Source organism: Triticum aestivum, chromosome 4A (genome assembly GCF_018294505.1).
Source record: "Triticum aestivum cultivar Chinese Spring chromosome 4A, IWGSC CS RefSeq v2.1, whole genome shotgun sequence".
Lineage (NCBI taxonomy): Eukaryota > Viridiplantae > Streptophyta > Magnoliopsida > Poales > Poaceae > Triticum > Triticum aestivum.
This window is the reverse complement of record NC_057803.1, coordinates 55,243,238-55,252,658: the sequence shown is the minus strand read 5'-3', so window position 1 is coordinate 55,252,658 and position 9,421 is coordinate 55,243,238.

Genomic DNA, 9,421 nt, shown 5'->3' with positions numbered 1-9,421 from the left:
GGGAGGGCACCTGTGGTGGCTGCTGATGTCTACTACACAACCTTCTTCTTGTAGACGTTGTTGGGCCTCCAAGTGCAGAGGTTTGTATGACAGTAGCAAATTTCCCTCAAGTGGATGACCTAAGGTTTATCAATCCGTAGGAGGCATAGGATGAAGATGGTCTCTCTCAAGCAACCCTGCAACCAAATAACAAAGAGTCTCTTGTTTCCCCAACACACCCAATACAATGGTAAATTGTATAGGTGCACTAGTTCGGCGAAGAGATGGCGAAACAAGTGGTATATGGATAGTAGATAAAGGTATTTGTAATCTGAAATAATAAAAACAGCAAGGTAACTAATGATAAAAGTCAGCGTAAACGGTATTGCAATGCGTTGAAACAAGGCCTAGGGTTCATACTTTCACCAGTGTAAGTCCTCTCAACAATACTAACATAATTGGATCATAAAACTATCCCTCAACATGCAACAAAGAGTCACTCCGAAGTCACTAATAGCGGAGAACAAACGAAGAGATTATGGTAGGGTACGAAACCACCTCAAAGTTATTCTTTCCAATCAATCCGTTGGGCTATTCCTATAAGTGTCACAAACAGCCCTAGAGTTTGTACTAGAATAACACCTTAAGACACAAATCAACCAAAACCCTAATGTCACCTAGATACTCCAATGTCACCTCAAGTATCCGTGGGTATGATTATACGATATGCATCACACAATCTTAGATTCATCTACTCAACCAACACAAAGGACCTCAAAGAGTGCCCCAAAGTTCTACCGGAGAATCACGACGAAAACATGTGCCAACCCTATGCATAGGTTCATGGGCGGAACCCGCAAGTTGATCACCAAAACATACATCAAGTGAATCACGTGATATCCCATTGTCACCACAGATACGCACGGCAAGACATACATCAAGTGTTCTCAAATCTTTAAAGGCTCAATCCGATAAGATTACTTCAAAGGGAAAACTCAATTCATTACAAGAGAGAAGAGGGGGAGGAGAAACATAAGATCCAACTATAATAGCAAAGCTCGCGATACATCTAGATCGTGCCAAATCAAGAACACGAGAGAGAGAGAGATCAAACACATAGCTACTGGTACATACCCTCAGCCCCGAGGGAGAACTACTCCCTCCTCGTCATGGAGAGCACCGGGATGATGAAGATGGCCACCGAAGAAGGATTGCCCCCTCTGGCAGGGTGCCGAAATGGGTCTAGATTGGCTTTCGGTGGCTATGGAGGCTTCTGGCAGTGGAACTCCCGATCTATTGTGCCCTCTGGAAGTTTTAGGGTACGACGATATATAGGGTGCAAGAAGTACGTCAGAGGAGCCACGGGGGCCCCACGAGGCAGGGGGCGCGCCCTAGGGGGGGGGGGCGCCCCCACCCTCGTGAGCACCTCCCATATCTCCTGACGTGGAGTCCAAGTCTATCAGGTGGCTTTCGTTCCAAAAATAACTTCTCCAGTTGATTTCGTTCCGTTTTGACTCCGTCTGATATTCCTTTTCTTCAAAACACTGAAATAGGCATAAAACATCAAATCTGGGTTGGGCCTCCGGTTAATAGGTTAGTCCCAAAAATAATATAAAAGTGGAAAATAAAGCCCAATATTGCCCAAAACAGTAGATAATATAGCATGGAGCAATCAAAAATTATAGATACGTTGGAGACGTATCAGCTGCGCACTTGAGCTGATCTGCCGAGCTGAAGGTGATGGTGCACTGGGACCACCTGAGCGGGCACATGGCCTCAAGCTTGGGGAGGGCTGCATTCACCTCACGAGCGAACTGCTTGAAGCTACGCTGTGAGGCTGGGGCTTGTGCGCCGCCCAAGATGCAGGCGATTGCGGGCGGCTCCTAGAAGCCCCCAGCCCCCTCGTCTTGATGGTGGTCGTCATTCCTTCTTGGTGGTGGCGGCAGTGGGGGAAGACCGGTGTTGCCCTAAGGACGATCCTCACGAGGCTGGTCCCTCCAGGCGCCCTCATGAGGATGATCCTGCCAGCGGTCCTCATGAGGCCTGTCGCGCAACTCCTGGCACGGGCCACGGTCGTCCCAGCGTCCGCCTCCATGTCCTCCTCCTCAGCCGTAGCCCCGGTCGCTGTGCTCGGGGCGTCGACCAAAGCGTCCTTCACAAATGGCTCTAAGTTCTTGACAATCACTAGTGTTGTGGGTGTTCAGGTTGTGGAAGGAGCAGAATGGTCGGCTGCCCTTGGATAAGGCACTCCACGAGCCATGTCGCCTGTGGCTGGAGGAGGGCGAGGCAGAGAGGGGGATGGCGCCGGGGAGCCCCCTGTGGTGCGGACGAGCTCGGCGGCACGATCGAGCCAGTCCTCGTAGAGGTCGTCGATTAGACGTTAGCGCAGGAGCTCGTTCGCCATGAGGAGCGCGGCATGCGCGTCCATGGGAGAGCGACATGCATGGGACGAGGAATCGGCCGGGGTCAGCGATGGGGTGGCGGTGCAGCCGTCCTGCCGCACCGATGGGTGCAGCGAGGACGCTTGCTGCTCGTTCCCCATCGGGCCAGTTGCGGCGTTGGTGGCAGGAGACGGGGAACGACGAGGTGGCTCGCCGACGGGAGCCGTCTGAGCAATGCGGGCAGTGAGGGCAGCGCGACGCTCAGCTCGAGCGCGGCGAGCGTCCGCCATGGAGATGACGGAGCGACGGAGCGCCGATCGACGGAAGGGAAGCTTCGGCACACCCCTACCCGGTGCGCCAAATGTCGGATCACGGGTTCCGGCAAACCCTTAAGGTTCAAACTCTGGGGTGCGCGGGTAGTTCTTTCCCTCCTACCGATCTACGCCCTAGCTCGCTAAACTCTTGCGGACGAACTCGACGCACTCGCAACACAAAGACACAAGGTTTATACTGGTTCGGGCCACCGTTGTGGTGTAATACCCTACTCTAGTGTGGTGGTGGTGGATTGCCTCTTGGGCTGATGAAGAACAGTACAAGGGGAAGAACAGCCTCATGAGGTTGAGGTGTTCTTGTGCTTGGTGTGGCTAAGGGTCGGGGTGAGATGCCTCTGAATGAGTTTCTCCCCTACGGTGGTGGCTAGTTATACTTATATAGGCCATGGTCCTCTCCCCAAATATTGAGCGGGAAGGGAGCTAACAATGGCGGCAATTTGAAAGGGGATAGCTAGTACAAGCTATCCTAACAAAAGGTGGTCTTCGCCTTCCAAAGGTTCTGGTGGTGACGCCGTCCTGGGCTCCATGGTGACCTCTGTCCTGTCATCCTTCTTGTCTTGGTCTCATTGCCCCGATATGGAAACCTTTGCCAGATGCCTTGGTACTCCGCGCCTGCGCTTGCCCCTTGGCACCAAAGAGGAAACAAGGATGCTGCGCGCGCTGGCGCCCGCCTGGTGTCGATCGTCATGGGTCACGTCACGAGAGCCTCGCGAGGTTTGCCCCGCCTTGATATCTCCACTCCCCGCGAGGCATCCTGGTGAGGCTGCTCCAGAGGAGGTCTTGCATCGTCCGTCTCGCGAGGCTTGGCCCCTCACGAGGGTCTTGAATGCCTTGTTGATGATGATGGGCCGTACAGACCTGCCAGCACAGCCACGCTATGGGCCGCAGGCAGGCAAGTCTGGGGACCCCCGTTCCCAGAACGCCGACAGGTACAGTTACCTCATCAATTTCTACTTTCCTCCCACTCACTTCTTTCAAGAGAAACTCCTTCTCTAGAAAGGATCCATTCTTAGCAACGAATGTCTTGCCTTCCTATCTGTGATAGAAGGTGTACCCAACTGTCTCCTTTGGGTATCCTATGAAGACACGTTTCTCTGATCTGGGTTTGAGCTTATCAGGATGAATTTTTTTCACATAAGCATCACAACCCTAAACTTTAAGAAATGACAACTTTGGTTTCTTGCCAAACCAAATTTCATATGGCGTCGTCTCAACAGATTTAGATGATGCCCTATTTAACGTGAATGCAGCTGTCTCTAATGCATAACCCCAAAATGATAGTGGTAAATCGGTAAGAGACATCATAGATTGCACCATATCTAATATAGTACGGTTACGATGTTCGGACACACCATTACGCTGTGGTGTTCCATGTGGCGTGAGTTGCGAAACTATTCCGCATTGTTTCAAATGAAGACCAAACTCATAACTCAAATAATCTCCTCCATGATCAGATCGTAGAAACTTTATTTTCTTGTTATGATGATTTTCCACTTCACTCTGAAATTATTTGAAATTTTCAAATGTTTCATATTTATGTTTCATCAAGAAGATATACCCATATCTTTACTCAAATCATCTGTGAAGGTTAGAAAATAATGATACCTACCGCGAGCCTCAACACTCATCAGACTGCATACATCAGTATGTATTATTTCCAACAAGTCTGTTGCTTGCTCCATTGTTCCGGAGAATGGAGTCTTAGTCATCTTGCCCATGAGGCATGGTTCGCAAGCATCAACCGATTCATAATCAAGTGATTCCAAAAGCCCATCAACATGGATTTTCTTCATGCGCTTTACACCAATATGACCTAAACGGCAGTGCCACAAATAAGTTGCACTATCATTATTAACTTTGCATATTTTGGCTTCAATATTAAGAATATGTGTATCACTACGATCGAGATCCAACGAACCATTTTCATTGGGTGTGTAACCATATAAGGTTTTATTCATGTAAATAGAACAACAATTTATTCTCTTACTTAAATGAATAACTATATTGCAATGAACATGATCAAATCATATTCATGCTCAACGCAAACACCAAATAACATTTATTTAGGTTCAACACTAATCCCGAAAGTATAGGGAGTGTGCGATGATGATCATATCAATCTTGGAACCACTTCCAACACACATCGTCACTTCACCCTTAACTAGTCTCTGTTCATTCTGCAACTCTCATTTCAAGTTATTAATCTCAGCAACTGAACTAGTATCTAATACTGAGGGATTTCTATAAACACTAGTAAAGTACACATCAATAACATGTATATCAAATATACCTTTGTTCACTTTGCCATCCTTCTTATCCGCCAAATACTTGGGGCAGTTCTGCTTCTAGTGACCAGTCCCTTTGCAGTAGAAGCACTTAGTCTCAGGCTTAGGTCTAGACTTGGGCTTCTTCACTTGAGCAACAACTTGCTTGCCGTTCTTCTTGAAGTTCCCCTTCTTCCCTTTGCCCTTCTCTTGAAATTAGTGGTCTTGTCAACCATCAACACTTGATGCTTTTCTTGATTTCTACCTTCGTCGATTTCTGCATCATGAAGAGCTTGGGAATCATTTCCGTTATCCCTTGCATATTATAGTTCATCATGAAGTTCCAGTAACTTGGTGATAGTGACAAGAGAATTCTGTCAATCACTATCTTATCTGGAAGATTAACTCCCACTTGATTCAAGTGATTGTAGTACTCAGACATTTTGAGCACATGCTCATTAGCTGAGCTATTCTCCCCCATCTTGTAGGCAAAGTGCTTGTCAAAGGTCTCATACCTTTCGACATGGGCATGAGTCTGAAATACTAATTTCAACTCTTAGAACATCGTATATGTTCCATGGCATTCAAAACGTTTTTGAAGTCCCAGTTCTAAGCAGTAAAGCATGGTGCACTAAACTATCAAGTAGCCATCATACCGAGCTTTGCCAAACGTTCATAACATCTGCATATGCTCCTGCAATAGGTTTGTCACCTAGCGATGCATCAAGGACATAATTCTTTTGTGCAGCAATGAGGATAATCCTCAAATCACATATCCAATCCGCTTCATTGCTACTAACATCTTTCAACTTAGTTTTTCTCTAGGAACATATCAAAAATAAATGGGGAGCTACATCGTGAGCTATTGATCTACAACATAGTTATGCAAATACTATCAGGACTAAGTTCATGATAAATTAAAGTTCAATTAATCATATTACTTAAGAACTCCCACTTAGATAGACATCCCTCTAGTCATCTAAATGATCACGTGATCCAAATCAACGAAACCATGTCCGATCATCACATGAGATGGTGTAGTTTTCAATGGTGATCATCACTATGTTGATCATATCTACTATATGATTCACGCTCGACCTATCGGTCTCCAGTGTTCCGAGACCATATCTGCATATGCAAGGCTCGTCAAGTTTAACCCGAGTATTCCGCCTGTGCAAAACTGGCTTGCACCCATTGTATGTGAACGTAGAGCTTATCACACCCGATCATCATGTGGTGTCTCGGCACGATGAACTGTCGCAACGGTGCATACTCAGGGAGAACACTTATACCTTGAAATTTAGTGAGAGGTCATCTTGTAATGCTACCGCCGACCTAAGCAAAATAAGATGCATAAAGGATAAACATCACATGCAATCAAAATATGTGACATGATATGGCCATGATCATCTTGCGCCTTTGATCTCCATCTCCAAAGTACTGTCATGATCTCTATCGTCACCGGCATGACACCATGATCTTCATCATCTTGATCTCTATCAATGTGTCATCATATGGTCGTCTCGCCAACCATTGCTCTTGCAACTATTGCTACCGCATAGCGATAAAGTAAAGCAATTCTATGGCGCTTGCATCTTATGCAATAAAGAGACAACCATAAGGCTCCTGCCAGTTGCTGATAACTTTAACAAAACATGATCATCTCATACAACAATTATATCTCATCACGTCTTGACCATATCACATCACAACATGCCCTGCAAAAAACAAGTTAGACGTCCTCTACTTTGTTGTTGCAAGTTTTACGTGGCTGCTACGGGCTGAGAAAGAACCATTCTTACCTACGCATCAAAACCATAACGATAGTTCATCAAGTTAGTGTTGTTTTAACCTTCTCAAGGACCGGGCGTAGCCACACTCGGTTCAACTAAAGTTGGAGAAACTGACACCCGCCAGCCACTTGTGTGCAAAGCACTTCGGTAGAACCAGTCTCGCGTAAGCGTACGCGTAATGTCGGTCCGGGCCGCTTCATCCAACAATACCACGAACCAAAGTATGACATGCTAGTAAGCAGTATGACTTGTATCGTCCACAACTCACTTGTGTTCTACTCGTGCATATAACATCTACGCATAAACCTGGCTCGGATGCATCTATTGGGGAACGTAGTAATTTCAAAAAAAATTCCTATGCACACACACAAGATCATGGTGATGCATAGCAACGAGAGGGGAGAGTGTGTCTACGTACCCTCGTAGACCGAAAGCGGAAGCGTTAGCACAACGCGGTTGATGTAGTCGTACGTCTTCATGATCCGACCGATCCAAGTATCGAATGCATCGCACCTCCGAGTTCAGCACACGTTCAGCTCGATGACGTCCCATGAACTCCGATCCAGCAAAGCTTCACGGGAGAGTTTCATTAGCACGACGGCGTGTTGACGGTGATGATGTTGCTACCGACACATGGCTTCACCTAAGGACCGCTACGATATGATCGAGGTGGATTATGGTGGAGGGGGCGCCGCACACGGCTAAGGGATCAATGATCAACTTGTGTGTCTAGAGCTGCCCCCTGCCCCTGTATATAAAGGAGCAAGGGGGGAGGCCGGCCGGCCCTCTATGGCGCGCCAGGAGGAGTCCTCCTCCTCCTAGTAGGAGTAGGACTCCCCTTTCCTACTCCTACTAGGAGAAGGTGTCAGATTTCGGGTTCCGGCAGACCCTTGAGGTTCGAACACTGGGGTGCGCGTGGAGATCTCTCCCCTACCGATCTACGTCCGATCCTCTTGTGCGAACTAAGATAAAAATGATGAACAACACAAGAGACACGAGGTTTATACTGGTTCGGGCCACCGTTGTGGTGTAATACCCTACTCCAGTGTGTGGTGTGGTGGATTGCCTCAGGGACTGATGATGAATAGTACAAGGGAAGAACAGCCTTGCGAGAGGTGTTCTTGAGCTAGTGCGATGAACTGCTAGGGTGAGTTCTGTCGCCTCTCTTTCTCTCTGCTAGGGTTCTACCAGATCTCTCTCCCTTTCTGTGTCTATCCTTTCCTCTCTCTTTTCTCTCCCTCTCCTTTGTGGAGGCTTGCTCTATTTATAGAGGCCCTGAGCCTCTCCCCCGAATAATTGAGCGGGAAGGGCGCCAACAATTGGCCATTTTGAAGGGGCACATCTAGTACAAGTTATCCTGAACAAAGGTGGTCTTCGGCTGCCAAAAGCACTGGTGATGATGCCTTCTTGGGCTCCACGGTGACCTCCATCCGGCCGTCCGGCTGGTCTTGGTCTCGTTGCACCGGAATGGTAACCTTTGCCTGATACCTTGGCCTGTGCTTGCCCCCTTTGCACCAAAGAGGAAACAAGGACCCTGCGCAGGCCGGCGCCCGCCTGGCGCCCGCCTGGCCTTGATCGTCATGGCTTGCGTCATGGGATCCTCGCGAGGTACCCCCGCCTTGATATCTCCGCCTCCTCGTGAGCCTGCCTAGTGAGGCTGCCTCTAAGGAAGCTTCCTGTCGTCCGCCCCGCGAGGCTTGGCCCCTCGCGAGGGTCTTGAGCTTGCGTTGATGAAGATGGGTCACGCTGGTCCCCCACCTGAGCCACGCCGCAGGCCGCAGGCAGGCAAGTCTGGGGACCCCCGTTCCCAGAACGCCGACAGTAGCCCCCGGGCCCAAGGCACGCGCGGGCTTGGCTTAGCAGAGAAGCAAAGGGGCAAGCACGAAGCGCCACGGGCCCTAACAGCCTGCGGCCTTGGGTGCCGCGTGGCGGTTGATTGGGCGTGGGCGTCTGCACTTCCCATGACGCCTTGCTACGCGCCCGGCTAAGCGGACCCATAGTTGCACACAGTTGTTCCTCCTTTGGCTGCCCGCTCGCCTCCTACCTTTCCTTCTTCTGCGAGCTCCAACCTCCGCCGCCAATCCAGCTCGAGCTCCTCCCCTTCCCCGATGCCATGGAGCCGACGAAGAAGGGAAGGGGAAAGAAGCCCGCGCCTTCGTCCTGCGCACATCCAACAGCGGCCCCCGCCGTCGATCGGTCAATCATACTCAACCCGGAAGCCTTGGACAAGGTCCGCTCCGCCCTTGCTTCCATCTTCAATGAGTGCGGCCGGACCACAGTTTGGCCCGCATCCCGCGCCTTTCTTGCTAGGACCATTACAAAGGTCCGATTCTTCGCCGATGCCTTGTGGGCGGGTCTGATTCCCCCCTTTTCTGCTTTCTTCAATGCTATGCTCTCCCATTATCATATCCACATGATGCACCTCGGGTCGGAGTCCATTACCCTTTTGGCTGTCTTTGCTTTCGTGTGCGAGGCGATGATAGGCATCCCTCCTTCTGTTGCCCTGCTGCGCCACTTCTTTTCTCTGCGCCTGAGCGAGCCCACCCAGTGCTCGGGGTGTGTAAGCTTCTTCGCCATGCCTGAGACGGCTGCTTCAGGGATTGACTTCAGCCTTCCGCCTTCTCAGGCCAGGTTCAGAGAGCGGTGGCTGTACGTGGACATCGGGGTGCCCA